This window comes from Hetaerina americana, unplaced genomic scaffold (assembly GCF_022747635.1).
Source record: "Hetaerina americana unplaced genomic scaffold, ioHetAmer1.1.p SCAF_4, whole genome shotgun sequence".
NCBI lineage: Eukaryota > Metazoa > Arthropoda > Insecta > Odonata > Calopterygidae > Hetaerina > Hetaerina americana.
This window is the reverse complement of record NW_027286985.1, coordinates 64,537,095-64,555,306: the sequence shown is the minus strand read 5'-3', so window position 1 is coordinate 64,555,306 and position 18,212 is coordinate 64,537,095.

The window sequence follows — 18,212 nt, the reverse complement described above, 5'->3', positions numbered from 1 at the left end:
GTGGTGAACAATGAACTGCTTCAGAAAATTGGCGAAAAAGTTCGTCAAAACTGGCGTTTTGCGATTTCTGAGTTCTTTTTAAAGTTTTCCACCAGATTTATCGCAGTCTGTTGCATGAAATGCCGACTAAAATGTTAGGCTACCGTAAGTTTTGTGCTGCTTGAGGAATTCCTAGATGTCGTCATCGGTTGGCTGCGAACTCACGTAGCAGAAATGTATGCCGAGGGAATTTCAAAACTAGTTCAGAGTTCTGGAAAACGCTTACATATTTTAAGCGTTTTCCAGAATTTCCGTTTAAGAGTATGTGGAAAAAATAGTAGGTATGTGAAGTTTTGAGAAAAGAATAATAAATGTTCTGTATCTAATCCAGTGTTCTTTGTAGGCTAACGGAAGTTACTTTTTGTACGGCCCTTGTTGCATTTAAAGAAATATATTATAAATTTATCGCACATTCAATTGCAATATTTTAAACTTACTTGCGTTCCCTTTTTTATAAAGCGGTCATTAATAAATTAATCATAAGCAGTTTCTGGTCCAACCCATGCAACGAGGATAATAGGCCGATCTGTATCGTGCACCAGCAATAACTTACAGAACACAAGGAACAGTATTTCAGTCATAAATCATTTTTAGTTCAAGAGTTGTAAAATTCTCGCATTATTCATTTAGTTTACCGGGAGCTAAAAACCCGAGGTACAGTGGTTCCCAAATCCGATGTTTTAAAACGTCATAACTCTGCGTTTAGCAACAATGTTACTACTTGGCCAAAAATGTATTGTCTTTTGTCCTTCACCACTGTTTTTGGAACTGGAGGGGGAAAGGCCTTGACAAAGGATAGGCGAGTTTTTCATCATAGTAAGCCGCATTACGTTAACTAACCTAATTAGATCACATCCAAGAAGCATCTAATAGAAGCACTTCAAAATATACTTTAGTTATGTACAGTCAATTGTGGTTGATTTAATGTTTTTTATCCTTCGATGGTTAAATATTTTCATTCAATTGAGTTTTTATGTATAGTGAGACTTAAGAAATTTTGAATTTGATGTGTATTTCCATGATTAAATGTATCTCAAAATCGAGTTTTTTTAGTCATTATTACATTGTTATTTAAGTGTTAGTAAACATCCAAATAAGGATTTCATGCTATAAAGTGTAGAATTGTCTGACCCTATGTGTGTACATATGTGTGGTGTATTTGCAAGTTTGTTGAGTTCTTGTATTTCATAAGAGCTCTTATCTATATGTATATGTGTTGAGATGCTTTTTTTTACAAAGGAGTTGCTTGCCAATCTATCAAAATTTGACCTATACCCATTATTTTTCTAAATTTCCTTTTGGAACTTCTATTCTTCATGATAATGTTCTTTAGCTATTCTTGGTCCTTGATTAAGATAATATTGGTATTTAAGGAATATCTCACGGTTTAATTTTGTTAGTCCCAAATTCTTAAAAACATTTGGATCTGATAGTGGCTGTAAAAATTAATTTTTATATTGTAGTGCGCTTTAAAGTATAACTATTGTGTCAAAAATTTTGTTTTTAAAGGTTTTATTTTTTGAATTTGCATTCTTTACATAAACGGTGATCTTTTGTTAAATTACACACACAAAGTGGTAACGTCAATAACCCTACCATATTGTGCTGTATTAGAATAGAAACGTTTTCAAGGAATGATGTAGGGTTACATAGTGAAATTATACACACAACAGTAAATAAAATTGTACCGGGCAAGTTTCAAATTTCCAAATCTTATATTCCTGTTAAATTTTTTCGTACAAACTGTTCGCAAACCACTTGCTCAGTCGTGCTTCTAGACCAATTATTAACTGCTTTAAACGACCTTGACGATTAATTGATTGGTGTCAATTTTAATGCAAGCATGCATTGCCTCCTTATCTAAGACCATGGTCAATTTAGAGATCGATTGGACCACGGGAAGGGACCGAAATTTCTATTATAAGATATCACTATGACAAATTTAAATAAACTTGTTAGAATTATATACGAATCGGATATGGAAAATTGCCTCTTAGGAGGGTAACAAGGCACCAACTGTCCAAGGTTATACCCATGAGTGCATTATTCTAAACATATCATCAATGGAGGAGGTTCATTATTACGTCGTAATTTTCATTCTACCATTAATATGTTTTACTCATACATTGTTTCCGGCCGCGGTGGCGGTGGGGTTACGTCCTTGCCTTATTGAGGTCGCCAGAGGTCGCGGGTTCGATGCCCGCCTAGATGGATTCCAGGAGGCCCCAACTTGGCTTGGCTTGGGTGTTTATAATTGTCTTCAATGTTGCGTCCAAGGGTTAGGTGGCAGAAGGGAATATTAGTCTCAATCTCGCCCAATTAAGTCGATAAATTAAATAAATAAATGTATTATAGAAGTCCAGATCAGGTGGTGTACAAGTTTACAGTTACATTTGTCGGAAATTTTTTCTTTTCATGAAATATTCGAGTTGAAGCAACATAATTTATATAATTGGAAATAAAAATTAATTTATACCAACTTTATGAGGAATTCCTTTTTCGTATCTCTTTAATTAAAAGCGATAAGAAGGAAAAATGATTTTTAGATCGAAGGAATTTCTGAAAACTATATGTTCCATAGGAAAAGATTTGAGTCGTGAACAGAAAATTATGGTATTTTATTGGAGATATGAATTTAATTTTTGAGCATTGAAAGATTCAAATATTTGATCTTGATTTTCATTGGAAGAATGAGGCGTTTTTTGGTTGCCAGAAATTGGTTGGATTACATTTTTGCGTTACTGCAACTCCATCAATAAGGAGTGTTGGCCGTGTTACGTAGAGGGAAAAAGAGCTTAAAATAGCTATGCCAAAACGCCAAGTATTCACCATAATTTTTGACTTTCTCTGTATAGTTGTACTGATTGTATTATAAAAGAAAATAATGTTGATTTCAGTTTAAAAAGAATGTATTTTAGACATTTTCGGAGACTTAACAATATTTAATGTGTACGATCAACTACAAGAATGAAATTTAAGTATTAGTAAAAACTATCATTCTGAAATTTTTGTTTTTCAAAATGCTGTTTTTCACAATTGAGAACTCAACAAGTGTGAGAAGGCGAGGTGTTTATTTGTCCCTCCTTACCAGAGCTGGAAGGTCAGCAAATTCTTTGAAGACACAAGGGAACTAAGTTTATATGGTGCGTCATGAATTTCTCATACACATCTACATAATACCACGCAAGACACCTCAAGGCTTTGTGAGAGGTTGTTTGGGCACCAGGCTTTTATGTGTAACTATATTTTTATACATAAATATATATTTGAAAACACATGAACACACGTACAATTCTCGAATGATATTAGGTAGAGGCGCCCCAACTAGAGCTCTTTTCATCTCCTTTGATGAGTTTGATTAATTTACTGACTGAAACTCGAAAACTAGTACGTCTTGTTTACTCAGACTGACTCTAGATGGCCGCTGACCAAATGAAGGTATGCGGATGATGAGTTGGGCGAGCCAACTCCTGTGAAGCATTTGAGAACATCAAAGAGCTGGGATAAATCGACAAATCCGTCATTCGGCGATCGCAGAGCACACTTGGGATGAAGCGACCCATAGCACTTATTTCGAAAATGCGATAGTCGGTGTTAAAGAGAACAGATATTTCCCCAGGCTGATGAGGAAGGCTTTCGAAATAATTAAGAAACCGGATTATTTCAGCAGAGAAAACCATTCCCTTACTTCTTCTAGCAATACATAACCAAACATCGATCACTACAATAAGCCCCTCTTCGATTCCACCTAATTTCTTCCTCCCTTCCATGCGGCCAAAATGCCTATCCTATTCCAGTCTCTTCCTCGCTTGCCTAACATTCTCTATCACGGTCTTCAACACCCCATTGCCAATCAAAATGCTCTGCATCTATCTTTCTTGCCTGCCTTGAATTTCTCCAAACTATGCGTTCTGCTCCCCTACTATACCTAGCACTTCCTTGTTTGCTTTTCTTTCCGTCTATTTCACCTTTTCTATTCTTCTCCACACTCAAATTTCAAAAGACTCCAAACTACTCGTACGCCTATCATCTTGCTTCAATGACCATCACGTCATACAAAACCACCTTCAAGAAGATTTCACTTATTTTTCGTTAGAAAGGAAACTTACTCAACTACCCTGTCATCAACTCATGCGTTCTTGTGAAAGATTCTTTGCCTGCCGCAATTTTTCGTCTTTCGTTCTACTAGGGTGATCATTTTGGTCCAGAACACTACCTACATAAGTTAAATGTTCCACCTGCCTTAGTTTTTGAACTCCTATTTTAATATTTTACTAAGTTTGATTTAGAAGATGGTAGAGGCCGAAATACTGTCTACATCACGAAAAAGGAATCAAAGATTTTGCGTTTCCACTGCAAAGACTTTATTATTGTCGACTAGTTCCGCTACACTGTTGCATCACCTGCGTCCATCATGATTCCAAATGATAGCGCGTAGCGAAACTAGTCGACAATAATAAATTATTTGATGTGGAACCGCAAAGTCTTTGATACTTTCTTCTTGCTTTATTTTTCTTTGAATTTCTCTTTCTCTAAAACTGCATACCCTTTGTTTTATTTACCTTTACGCTCATCCCATACTTATCGCATTAGCTTTCCAATGCTTGCAAACCCTTGGCTGACTGGCAAACTAATCCTTGATCATCCGCTATCCTAACTGATTTTATGGATTCCCCCCCGACTTTCATTCATATATTCAGTTATTCCCATGCATCTTTTACCATTTTCTTCACATTCTCTCAGCATTTATGCATTCTTTCTGTTTCTCATTCTCGCGCATTTATGCCACTACTACCACAATTGTTTGGTAAGAATGAGTTCATATCGCGTTGCTAAGAAGACCTAAGGCGTGTTAAAGTCACGGAATAGGATAAGAGGGAGGGCAGATCTTAATTATTTACTATCCACTATTTTCCAATAAGATCTGGTTCCTTGAAAACACAAGTTTGGTATATTTAACTAAACGGCATACGAACTCCAACCCTAATATATGAAATGATTTTTGCCAGAAAGATTTACAGCTGTGCATGGATCCTAATTTTATTGGCAAAGAGACACAAAAAGTGTCCCTGTCTGATTTTTGTCTACCTTTCAATCTTTGAAGTTTTGTTTCATGTAATGTGTTTCAACATTGGAAAAATGTCTCCACTCTAATGATAGGCACTATCTCGATGTTCTCTTCCTCGCCATTTTAACTTTTCCTAGTATTTAAGATTAATAGTTGAAATAATTCGTGTAATGCATTTTTATATCGATATTAATTCATCAAATAAGGAAATGGATATGCCATTTAACGGAAATGACTGAAAAAAGGCATTTAGCTTGAAAAAAATGGCTAAGGAGCGAGCCAGTTAAGCAGATAGTTACAAATGCGTAATGGCCAAAGTCCAAAGTGTATCAAAAATGAATACAATGCACAAATGAAAAATCAAATGAAAACCTCACCAATTGTACCTGGCTTAACATGCCCACGTATCTTTTCCCCTTAAATGAGGAAGCAATTTTATCACCTGGACGGTGATAAAATCAAGCTCGGAAGTTTTACCTCCGGTCCTGATATTTTGCATTCGACATTGACATTACGGGGACCAATTCGTTATTTTTATCTGTCAACTATGTATTGTGACGATGGGAAATGGGATTTTTGACAGTAAACTCTTGTTTTTGGGTGGCCTGTGGTTTGGCATCTGGCCTTATTTTTTTGGCAAGCTTGTCCCACTTATCGCATTTCCCTTATGCGCCCGGTCATTTTGATTGGTGACCACTCCTAGCCTTTGTCCGCACCCGATCTCCTGGCTGGCTCAATGTCCTTTGCCGAGGATGCAGGCAAGCAACATTACCTTATCTAGGAGACGCTGCGCAGGACCTAATTATGGCATCTCTTACTCTAATTAGATCATTCCGACCACGCTTGTCCTTTGTACTGTCCGGATGATTGTCTCTCCCCCTAGTTTCCCTATCTTTTTTCCACTGGAGTCTTTCGGTCAGTTTGCCTAGTTGCTCTTTCCTCTAAAATTTTCATCAGCTGTACTTTCAATGAGACCAAAAAGGTTTCTTTCATAATTCTCACCAACTATGCGGTAGGCTGTGAATGAACCGCGTCAGTTGTGAAATGTTGCGCGTCATTAACCAAATGTCTAAATTAGGAACGAAAACATTTTCAGGACACAAATCTGACTAGTCAAATGCACAGTTAGGTTGCAGGCCCATTGATGAAATTGCATTTCCCATGATAGAAAATTATATGGGTGATTATTAATTCAGTGATTATCTTATTTAATTTCTATTACTTTGCAAAATAGCGATTTTTTACCAGGGTTACTCTTTTTGCCACGTCCTTTAATGTTATACATGTATTAGATTGAAACAGCTTTTGTCGGTTGCTCGGAAACTGACGGGTATGACTTTTATAATACAGCAAAAAATGAGGTGGGAATGAATTTCGATGTGGGAATAGCACACATCTATTTGCGGAAGTCTTCTGCTAGGAATAAACATACCCAAAATTTCATCGGAAAAGACAGACGGTGCGTTTCAGCAAACTCCAAAATTATTGTCTTTTATCCTCACATTATGTAGTTTTGCACCTAGGTAGAGCACGGAGTGAAATGTAGTATTTCATTTCTCTTTTCAAGTGTAGACGAGAAAAGGCACCTGGATATGCAAAAATGGCGATTGGTAACGAGTGAAAAACTACTTTTTTTGCCATCCCTTAGGCGTCTAGGTGGTTACAGACCATGTTCATTCTCGATATTTGCGTTTTTTGTCATTCGCAAAGTCTTCTAAATTGGCAGCTCTACAGATTCGCTTGCTTTTTTCTCGCTCCATCTTGGCTCAGAAAATTTACTTAGCGAATGCTTTCTTTACCTTTTTTTTTAACTGTCATCGCAGTTCCTTGCTGTGTTTTCATGAAGTTTCTCGTTTTCCTAGAACACTCTCATTTTGCTTGTGGTTGTATTATTTAAAAATATCTAATATTGCCATAAAGTGTACTTCGGGAAGTATAATTAAGTTTGGGTGATTTCTTCACTTGTAAAAGTGTTCTGAAGTTTGGTGGCGAAAGTGTAAATCATATTTTTCCGCGTGTGTTTTTTCGAATGTTTGCTTTTATATTATTCGATCAAGCTATCGATTCGGAGAAACCTTGTGACGGAGCAAGAATTTTGATAAAGGGTTGTTGACAAAGTGACCGTGCGTTCGGTAGTTCGAGGATCTCCAAATCAAACGGGAAAGGAAAGAAACTTAACATCATTCTTTTAGTTTTTAAACGCTGGCGTCGCCGTGGTGACAAGTAATTAATATATTCCGATATTGCTTCCGGTTTATGGTTCGGTTATCCGGTTCCGGTTGCTTCACACAATAAATCCTACAGCTCAAAATTATTACCAATTTCAAAATGATTCAGTTAAGCGGATAAAATGCAGTGAATTAGATAAAATTCAGTTATGCTACCTCATATCATTTCACTAAATACTTTTAGTAGCGCAACACTTGAACCAGACAGGTACAGAAATCAGGTTATATGTAGTTTAATGACCTGAAGATGATGTAGTAAGGGGATCGAGATGGTGCGGGGGCTAACGTACTGGTTTCCCACCCATAGGGTCCGGGTTCAAATCCCGGTGGTGTTGAATATTTTTCAGAGGTATCTCGATCCCTATTTGAGGTGCTTTATGGAGGGTACTTTGAGTGAGTACGCCGTCCGTCGGATGGGACGTTAAGATGCGGACCGCTTAGCGCCTTTCGTAAAGAGCAGGCAAATGCCGACGCCGGTTATCTCTCCACCCTTCACCTTTTCCTGTCCATCCCCTATGGCGCAAATGACCTCAGCTGTAGGTCGCCTCCCCTAAATACTACTACTACATGATGTAGTATATTGAAACCTGGTCGGTGATAAATATTTATCAAGTGGAACAGTGCTTTTATTTGCTCATTATGTTCCAATTCCAACATATCACGCCGTTAACTGCACAATTCTTATATATAGATTTTTAAAATCCCGTTACCAATATTCAGTTACAGTACAGGGATAGGCTCGTTGTATCCATTAATCTATTGTCTAGAGTGTCAAAATTTCTCTACTAGACTTATGCGATTTCTCATCATTCTTCGAAAAAAAGTTGTATACATTTGACACTATTTTTTTCTAGTCGACTAGTCACAATTTTTCCATAACTACGAGCTCGTATTATAAGCACGTATATTTTTCATGGAAAAATTGACATGATTGTCATATTTAAATGATTTCGTTTTGCTGAAACGTGGAACATCGGTTTTAATGAAAAAATGAAAGAGTTATGTCCGATATGATTATTAGTAATATCTATTCTATGGAAACTGAGTGCGTCGGCTAATTTTCGAGAATTTTTGGGAGGATTATATTTTTGCGGGCGAAAAAATAGAGAAAGCGTACGGGTTGCACCCCATAAGTGTAATAAAATGATAGCATCTGGGTCACTGTACACATACTATTTTATATTCTACATGAAATAATTTTCGTTAAACATTAGTAACACATGATAATTTTTAACTGAATGATGAAAAAAACTTTCAGTATATTCTCGCAGGGGTTGGAATCAGTTCCTCGAGAAATCTGCAACTCCAAGGTTGCTTACAAATCAAGCAACTGAAATTGTGAAAATAATCCAAGCAGTTGCCTTCTGGTCAAATTTAGATTTTTGATGGGCCTTCGAGATGAGTTTTTGATGGATGGGGATGACAATTGTTCCTGAATGCCGCGGTTTTCGCAGTAGAATATTTATCTACACTTGAGAAAAGCCACTTGCATATGTGAAGCCATTATTCAGAAATTGCACTCGGGGGAAAGGCAAAGAAAAAAAATCCCATTTTGAATTTCAAAGGAGTCGAATCCCGGTCAATGCGAGTGATTTTAACCCTGTGAAATTGTTGCATTTTAGTACACATTAGCAGATGATGAAGTTAAAGTAGATGTCACGGTATCTCCCGTAGTTCTTTGAACTTATCCCATTTCTTCTTGGCTGTGATCACATAAAGGGAAATCGGAGAAATTGACATTAATCTTAGATTATAATCACGTATTGAACAAATAACCAACAGCTAAAATTCATTTTTTAGCTCCCAGTTGAACGCCCGGATGGATAAAACCACACTTTTGTTCACAGAAAGCTGATATTAGTTAAGCTTTTTTTTTTAGTATTTCATTCCTAGGATTGGTTTACTGCAACACATATCTTCCCATGCTACTTTATTTTGAAAGCAAGATAAGGCTGCTGGATGTTCTAGGGAGAATAATGTGGTGGTTTTCCGTTGCAAGCTTATTATAACGGAAATGCTCAGAATCGTATGAAAGAGTGTAAAATACCCAAGACACTTCATCAGGAAAGACGGGTGCACGAAAAATTTGCCCAACAGATAAAACCGTTTGGTCCGTAACGTCCAATGGTATACACATAAGGCGCGGAAATAGTCGACAATCACTTGTGACCTGAAGACAATAATAACATATTCCGAGAAACGTTGGTATGAATATTTTTCACGCCTAGTAACCCGAGAGACTGATTTTACAGTTGACTTCGGAAATCCAAAAAAAAATATAAAATTTCCGGACCACGTTGGTTGGCGGAACCACAGAAACGTAAGGGATGTTGACTATAATTGCGTTCAAAACCCAGGCAGAAAGAAAGAGAGAGGGAGTAACTAATTTTTCTGATTAGATTCTTTATTTTTCCCTTTTTCTTTTTGACTGAAACCCAAATCAACTTCAACAAATATACACTCGGTCGGTGGCGTGTAGGGTATTTTTTCGTAATCGGATGAATGCGAACTCACGTCATGAATTTTTATGCAAGCCATGGCCGTGTCGGCAAAAGAGCCCTCAAATCCGAACACCGTTGATTCAAGTGCATCCTAGAATAGCCAATTTACAATAAAACCACGATATCAGTTATGCAGCAGTTATTTCCCATGCATAGCGCAAAGACTTGAGGACTGATTAAATAGGCTCGCAGTTAGAAAACCTCTCTATCACCTCGTGTAAACGAAGCTTTTCTTTACTGAGGTAAATTTGGCTTCGTTTTACTATTTATATTGACGAAGACCATTGTTCATTATTTTTCGAAATTTACTTAATCGATATGTATTTCCTAAATTTCGAAATTCTTCCTTGAAATTGTTGTTGATCGTGCTAGGAGTTCAATATTCCCTGTACCTATTTATTGGGGAAAAAATGTAAAATATTTCCCTCTAAAAGGCTTAATCTAACCTAATACACAAAAATATAATTGTATTTTAATCGAATATTTTCTTGGTGGGAATAGAGAAATTATTTTGTCACGTGTTTGCAATTGGATTATGACAATTTTCGCTTGGTAATTGACGTAATCGATTCTCGTCCGAATATCTATTGGGTCCGTGTGAGAGGAGAAAGCTATTATTAGAAGGTAATTGCAATTCAAGTAGATTAATTGTAGTTGCAGTTATTTACCTGCCGCTGTTGATATTTATACACGTTTCTTACATATTCGTTAAAAATTGATTTTAAATTTGCCAATTGAGTCGAAGAGTCCGGAATCTCTGTTTTACATATGTAAGCTCGTTCAAGGGATATTTTTGGCGCTGAATTTCAAAGTGAAGTTGGCTTCGACTGCCAATTAAAGAAAATCAACCTCATTTAGAGAGGGCAATCTGTCGTATAGGCTTGTGACATTGAGATCCTTGAAAAACAATAATTATTCATTTGACAGAATAAAAGTATGCATATAAGTGAGGATATGATATTTGAATTTACATGTAACGTAAAAAGTGAAAACTTCGCGTTATGTGCAAAGGTGAATGCTGAACATAAAGCGAACAACTGTGTGAAAATATGCTACAGTCGAAAATGAAATGAAATTAGTTTGAATAGCATGGCGATAAAATTGCTGCTAAGATTATTCATCGATAATTGTGTGTGGAGTGAAAATACGACTACGAAAAAATGGTTTCTATTAGCTGAACTTATTTATTAAATCGTGTCCGTTGCTTAGTTTTACCTAAAAAGGGTCAACTGTGTAAAACATTTAATAATGAGAACATAAAATAAATGACGGTTGCTTCATGCATAGAAATTCATAGATCATTTCATTGACTCTATTTTTTTTATTAATTATTCACATCTGGATTTCCATTATCCTATGGTAGAGATGTTCGACATGAATGAAATGGGAAAGCTGTTCAATCAGGGAAGAAATAAGGGAGAGAAGACATTTAATTTTGCGGAGAAATCGTCCCGTTTGCGTCGACCGAAATGTTCGTCTCCCCTCCCCCCCCCCCGTGCCGCCTCTTCGCTTCCAATCTTCCCCGCTTTGACGATAGGGGCTTTCTTTCCCCGCCAGCCCTTCTTCCGTTAATCCAGACTATGTGCAATATGCGTTCCTTCTCATTTTCCCCCATCGCCGCCTCAAATCCCTTCCCATCCGCAGGAGGAGATGGACCTCTCCCCCTCCCCCATTTTCCATACCCCCTTCTCACTAGCTCTCCCTCAAGGATTTTTCCCATTTTCCGTTCCGCCAGAGGGATGGGAGATGTGGGCACTTAACCACCGTACGTTCTTGTCGTCTTATAAACCCGCCGCTCTCATTTAAATATCGCACGTTGAGAAAAATGGAGCAGGATGGAGGAGGGAAAGGGTGATGACATGCAATGGGCCGAATGTACTCTGGTTCCGCGCGGTCTTATTTTTTTTTCTCTCGGAAGGAACGTTATATCCGGTACGTGTCAACAATGCTAGTATCACCTCCTTAATCTCTCCAAAAATCTTTCACCCGAACTCGCCAAGCTTAGGGGTTGAGGTTAGATAGTTAGAAGATAGGGGGGAATAAATCGAGAGAATTCTTGGGCCAAGAATGTATGCAAGGAAACGAGAAATGAAATTTTTACCATGCAAACTGCACCCTTTTCAATTAATCGTTTTAAATAGTGCAAATTGCCCATGGCCAACCACTGTACAAAGAACTTTTGCCTAGATGTAAAAATACCTTGAGGAAACAATTTTATGTTGCACTAAAATTGTGAACATTAGCTCCAATCCTTTTGCAGAATATCGTGATTAATTAATACCTATTGTCATCATTTAAAACACCTGTATTTAAGGTCAGTTATGATCTTTTTGTGGAATTTCCTTTAAAAAGTAAAATATTTCTTTAATTTCGATTCCTGAGCGGCCAAGATATTATTCTTCACCCTACATGATGAATTAACACGGGAGGAATTTTTCATTATCTCATAATTATTCATTAAGTTCTGGGGAAATTCGTGCGTTTCATCATCTGTGCGATATTATTTTATTTATTTATTGTCTCGCTTTGGCTTTGTGCGTTGCTTAACTAATCAGTACTGAATTTTAAGTGAATTGATGACCCTTTACTTGGAGCTAGTCTTTTTTTTGTATACTTTTGAATTTCATGCAAATTTATGCAATGTGTCTGTATCGGTTTGCCACTCTAATCGTAAGAATCACATGAAAGTATTGTAATTTTGTTAAAACATTGAGAATCTTGGAATATTCCATATTTTTAGTGGAGCAAGTGATGTACCATGACATATCGTCATTGGGTAGATTGGTAAGGGCAATCATGAGAGCCGGTGGTCAAATATCGCGATCATATCCGTAAAATTAGTGAAATTGTTAATTGCAGATCATTTGAATTAATGGAATGATATTGATAAGGACTGTTTAGGACGATGAAGTTACAGAAGTAAATATATTTTCGCGTAGCCAAATCATTGACAGCGCAGTCGACCGTGTGTCGAGTGCAATTTATATACTTAGCCTTGGTAAGGTAAAATCGGTTAAGTCTAGTTTGTATTCTTCTCCTTCAACTGTGATTTGCTCTGTGGTTAAATTCTAATTTAACGTTTCGACTATCCCTAACCTGACGCTGTTCTATTAAATCCGCGTGAGGTACCCTTTCCACTCATTCCCACCCATCAGTTTCAGAGTCTTATTTTTCCTCTTCTACTCTTGGCAATTACTTTCCGTACGAGCGAATAGAGCACATCCCTTTATGTAGGTGTCCACGCCCGACGGTTGCTACTTGCCCTGTGGTGGCTTCAAAAATGTTCTTCTTTTCCTCGGAATTGGGCGGGAGATGTCAATTCCGGCCCCTTTTCTTTCGTTAGTAATCTTCTCATATCTCTTCATCACTAGTGTAAGATCTCTTTTTTCAGTTCATTTTCTCATCTCCAGTACTAGCACCTCATAGCATGAGATTCTATGCATACAACTGGACTAGTTTATTTACATCTTCGTGAATGCCGTTGAAACGTAGTTGTTATCAGTTTCGCATACTAACTGAAAAACTCAATGGCCAGGGGGTTGAATCCTCTCAAACTTTATTCTTTAGAATTATAATTTGATGAAATGTCAAGAAATGTGAAATGATGACCATTGGGGCTCATAAATGATTGCCATTATATTAATATAATAGCTTAAATCCCATTTTGACTCGGATCAAAAGCCACCTAATTTGGAGGTTGGAAAATCCCATTGTTTATGTGAGTTTTAAGTAGTCATGAATATTACGAGGGTAATCCCAGGAGTAACCGACCCAACAAGGAAAACAAAAATTTTGGAAAAAAATTTATTTATTTTTCAACGTAATCTTCTTTCAGCTTTATACCCTTTTCACAGCGATGTTCAATAATTTCGATACCCTTTTTATAATAAGAAATTTCTTGCTCCTCAAAATAGCCATTAACTGCCGATATCATTTCTTCACGGTTGGAAAATCCTTGACCACCGAGCCATTTTTTCAAGTTTGCGAACAGAAAATAATCCGAGGAGGCTGAATCTGGCGAATAGGGTGCATGAGGTAGAAATTCAAACTTTAATTCATGAAATATAGCCATTGCAATTGCATTGTGAGCTAGTGCATTGTCTTAATGAAACAACACTTTCTTCTTGGACGAATGTGACTGCTTTTGCTTGATTTCTTCACTCAAAAATTGCAATAAGTTGGCATAACACTCGCCATTAATAGTTTTTCCATTTTCAAGATAGTCAATGAAAATTATCGCTCATGCATCCTAAAAAACCAACGCCATGACCTTGCCTGCAGATGAAACGGTCTTCGCCTTCTTTGGAGCCGGTTCTCCCTTTTGAATCCATTGTTTTGATCGTTATTTTGTCTCAGGTGTGAAGTAATGTACCCATGTTTCATCCATGGTTATGAAGTAGCGCTAAATTTCTGCTTTGTTGATTAGAAGCTTTGCTAAACACTCAATTGAAACATCTTTACGACACTGGTTTTGTTCGAGTGTGAGCACCCATCTTGCACACTGCTTTGTCACGCCCAAATTTTCAGTTAATATGTGATGTACGGCTCTTTTTAAAATGCGTACTATGCCTGCTAGCTTGCGCACTTTCAGTCGACGATCATCCAGGATCACTTCGTGGATTTTCTTCTCCATTTCTGGAGTCGTCACCTCATTTGGTTGACCAATGCGATGCTCGTCTTGACAGCTCGTATGGCCTCGTTTAAACTCTGCTACCCAATATTTTACTGTTATAAAAAAGGAGAAGACTCACCCAGAGTGGAATCCAGTTCAGCTTTTATATTACTTGGGCTGAGGCCTTTCAAATAAAAGTGTTGTATCACCTAACGATGACCAATTTTCTCCGTTTCACATATTCACTGAAAATGTTCACTATTGATGGCTTCCAAACAGATAATTAACAACCTGGCGTCTTCAAACTTGAAACATATGCTTTCTAGATTGCATACTTTCTAATTCAGTGATATTATTACAACAACTACCGCCATCTCTAGGTCAGGCGGAGTACTTCTGGGCCTTCCCATGCAAAAGTGGAGCCATTTTTAGTAGCATCAGTGCGATGATATTGATGTTTTCGATTATCCCAATGTACAAGGCCTGTCCAAACGTAGTAGGGCAGAGGCGATAAAAAAAAGTATTGCCATAATTGCTACATTCACTCAAAAGTCTTCCAAATAGCACCCTTGTACGTCCACACACCGCTGCCAGTGGTTTTCCGCACCTCGTACGCCTTCTGGTAGGCAACCCTTGAAATTCCGCTAAGCTCCCTCGTCACGGCCTGTTGTAACGCTTCCTACGGGCCGTGGTGACGTCCTTTCAGCAGGAACTTGAGGTGAGAGAATAGGGAGAAGTCTGGTGGAGCATTGTCGAAAATATTTGGAGCCTCACTTACATGGTCGAAAAGCTTTCGGCAGATCCGCGTGCGAGTTTCCTTTTGTTCGTCCGAGAGCACTCGTGGCATTAACTTCGCACTCACCTTTCTCATGCCCATTTTTTCGGTCACAATTCGATGATTATCACTTTTAGGGATGCCAAGTTCATCATAAACCATGCAAACACTTAGTCTGTGCTCCCTGTCCAACTAAGCCTTCACTCTTGCAATATTTTGGTCACTTTTCGAGGTCGAAGGGCGTCCTGAACGTTCAGCGTCTTCAAAATGTTCTCTACCCTCCCGTAACAACTTGTGCCACTCAAAAACACCCGATCTACTCATGGTGTTATCACAATAAGCTGCCTTGAGTATGTCATGAGTCTCTTTTTTTCCAATTATGCCCTGTTCACGCAAAATTTGATGGCGTAGCGCTGTACCAATAAACTTCATGACGGAACGTGATGAGGTCACGTTATAGAAATTTCGTATACAAACTATTCGTACTCCGCAAAGGCTGGGAGCCAACTGCCATCGTCCTCTAGCCTTTCTTAAGCCTCCCCTCCCTCGAACAAAGCAAGAGAAATCGCCACCCGTCCGTCCGTCTAACCGGGAAAAAATAAGTCATGCTACTTTTGGGACAATCTTTGTATAGAGTATAAGTCTGGACGCGTAGCTATTGCCGAACATCGGATAGTTTCCTAATATTTTGATGTACGCAAGTGGTGCTATGCTAATGGGTTAAGCCTGTTTAAAATATTGTAGTAAAAGAGATTGTACTTCAAATACAGGTATGAATAAGCCAAATAAGTTATGTATATCTAATGCTGACCTATTCAGACACACAAGCCCGACAAATGCATTTCTCCTCTCACTTTAGGTAAATTTGACATGATAATGAGTTTCATCACACCGTGAAAATTTTATGTACTGAGGATTGAGTTTTATTAGGAGCTTAAAAAATGATCTTGTGAAGCTCTATTTCATTTTCGAGATAGTTTTTTATAATTTCTGAAAACAAGAAACAAAAAATTTTATCTTAAGCTCGCCGTTGAACTCAGGCGAAGTAATTCAGGTGAATTCTTCCCTGGATCATTGTAAACTGAGTAAGATTTACACCTTAGTGTCGACAAGTTTTAGCGTGTTCCAGGGTTTGTTCATTTGAGTAGATGTTGGAATGACCTTAAGGCTATAATATATGGCCTTAGGGTTTTAATTTTAGGGTGGTTTTATAGATAGATATTTTTCTGTAATCATTCCTCTAAACGAATTTCTAAGTGTTTTAAGTAGCGATCAAAATTTCCCGCAGTATGTGTTTACGAGATGCTCTCCCTGTCTTTATGGAAGGTGTGGCCATTGTAGAAAATGTGCATCTCAGTTTAGCTTCCAATATTATTAGTAATATCATAGGATGAGAATCAGTTTAATTTAGAGTAGTTTTTATTTTGTTTGATTGAAGTACTCATTGTACTCGTGAGGATTAAACGTGAACTTGAAAGTTCTGTTTATGACTTCGAATAAAGTACGGCTGTGTTTTACTAATTCGCTATCTAAAATTTATCGCCATCGATAAAATTTCCTTCCACTGGAATTAACGTTACCGTCATAAACCACGCGTTGTCCATTGCTTCTATGTAATTTTCAATCTATCAAAGTGGCCTCGAGAATTCATCGTCATTTCTCAAACTCCATTCATCATTTTCCGAAAGCGTTTAAATTGGTATGCTGCTACCACGATCGGCAACTTTGTGAGACTTGCGAACGTATAGCACATATGGGTTCATCAATCACTCCGTATTCTCGCATCAATAGCCTTATTATCTCAAAAGTCGACGCAAGGTAAACAGAATACCTTGGCAAACACAGAGGGGGGTAACAGTGAAAGCGGCGATTATGCACGATGGCTGTTATTCGGCAACTGATAGCATGATTCATTAGTGGCGCTATTTAAACGCCGAGGATCCTTTGGGAAGATTTGTAAGGCGGCCGTGGCATCCATTGTAAACTATCAATGTGGGTTTTCATCGGGAGTATCACGACTTCCTTAGCAGCGTGAAGCTATTGATGGGTCAAAGGCGGCAGACGATATGGGAATCATGTGATTAGCCAGTTTTAAAAGAGTTCTTTTGAGACTGAATTTTGATCGTGATGAAATTGGCGAACTAAATTGAAAAACCGCCTCATGAAATGAAGTTTCTCCATTTCTCAGCTACCTTGAGAATATTTTCTGTAATAAGATGGCATTACTTGGGAATCGAACCATGATTTAATTTGGGATGGTATAGTTATTAAGAAGACCACATTGGTGGCTTGGTTTCACGCTCATAATATTCATTTCGTGTCCTCCCTTCGCCGGTCAATTAAATTTATTTACCACCAGAAAACCCTTTGCCTCCGGTATGTGAATTTACATCACAGAAATTCTCACCGTGGGAAGTTAAGTACACTATCAGCTAGACCAATACCAACTTCTGAGTTTCCAACCAACTTTCTTGATTGCTCTCTTCCGTTCATACCCAGGGTATTTTTGCAGATTTTTAGTCCCTTCACATTATTTTTTTGTGAGTGTACCGCACATAATAAATTAAAAAAAATTAAATTCGAATTCATTGGTGTAACATATCTCATTTCATTATACTATATATTGCGGTTACTTGGCTTGTGAAATAAATGTGGTATGCAATTTGAATATCGAATATTACAAACTTTTATTTACACTTTGACTGAAATATACTCGTTACGGCTAGTTTTAGGTAGACGTTTTTGAGACCTTCTGCTCACTGTGAATATTTCAACGAAGTAAAAATGCGCATCACTCCTGTAGGCCAGCCAAAAATTAGCGAGGGAAAAGTTCACGACGATCTGAGAAGAATAAATAAACACCCAGAAGTCTCAGCTGGATGCAGGAATAGAAATTTATTCGCAGAGAAAATACTTCTCTTGGTAGTTCCTGTGTTTCTTCCGTCCCTCACATTTGTAAACCTAGGTCGTCTAAATATATAATTTGTGT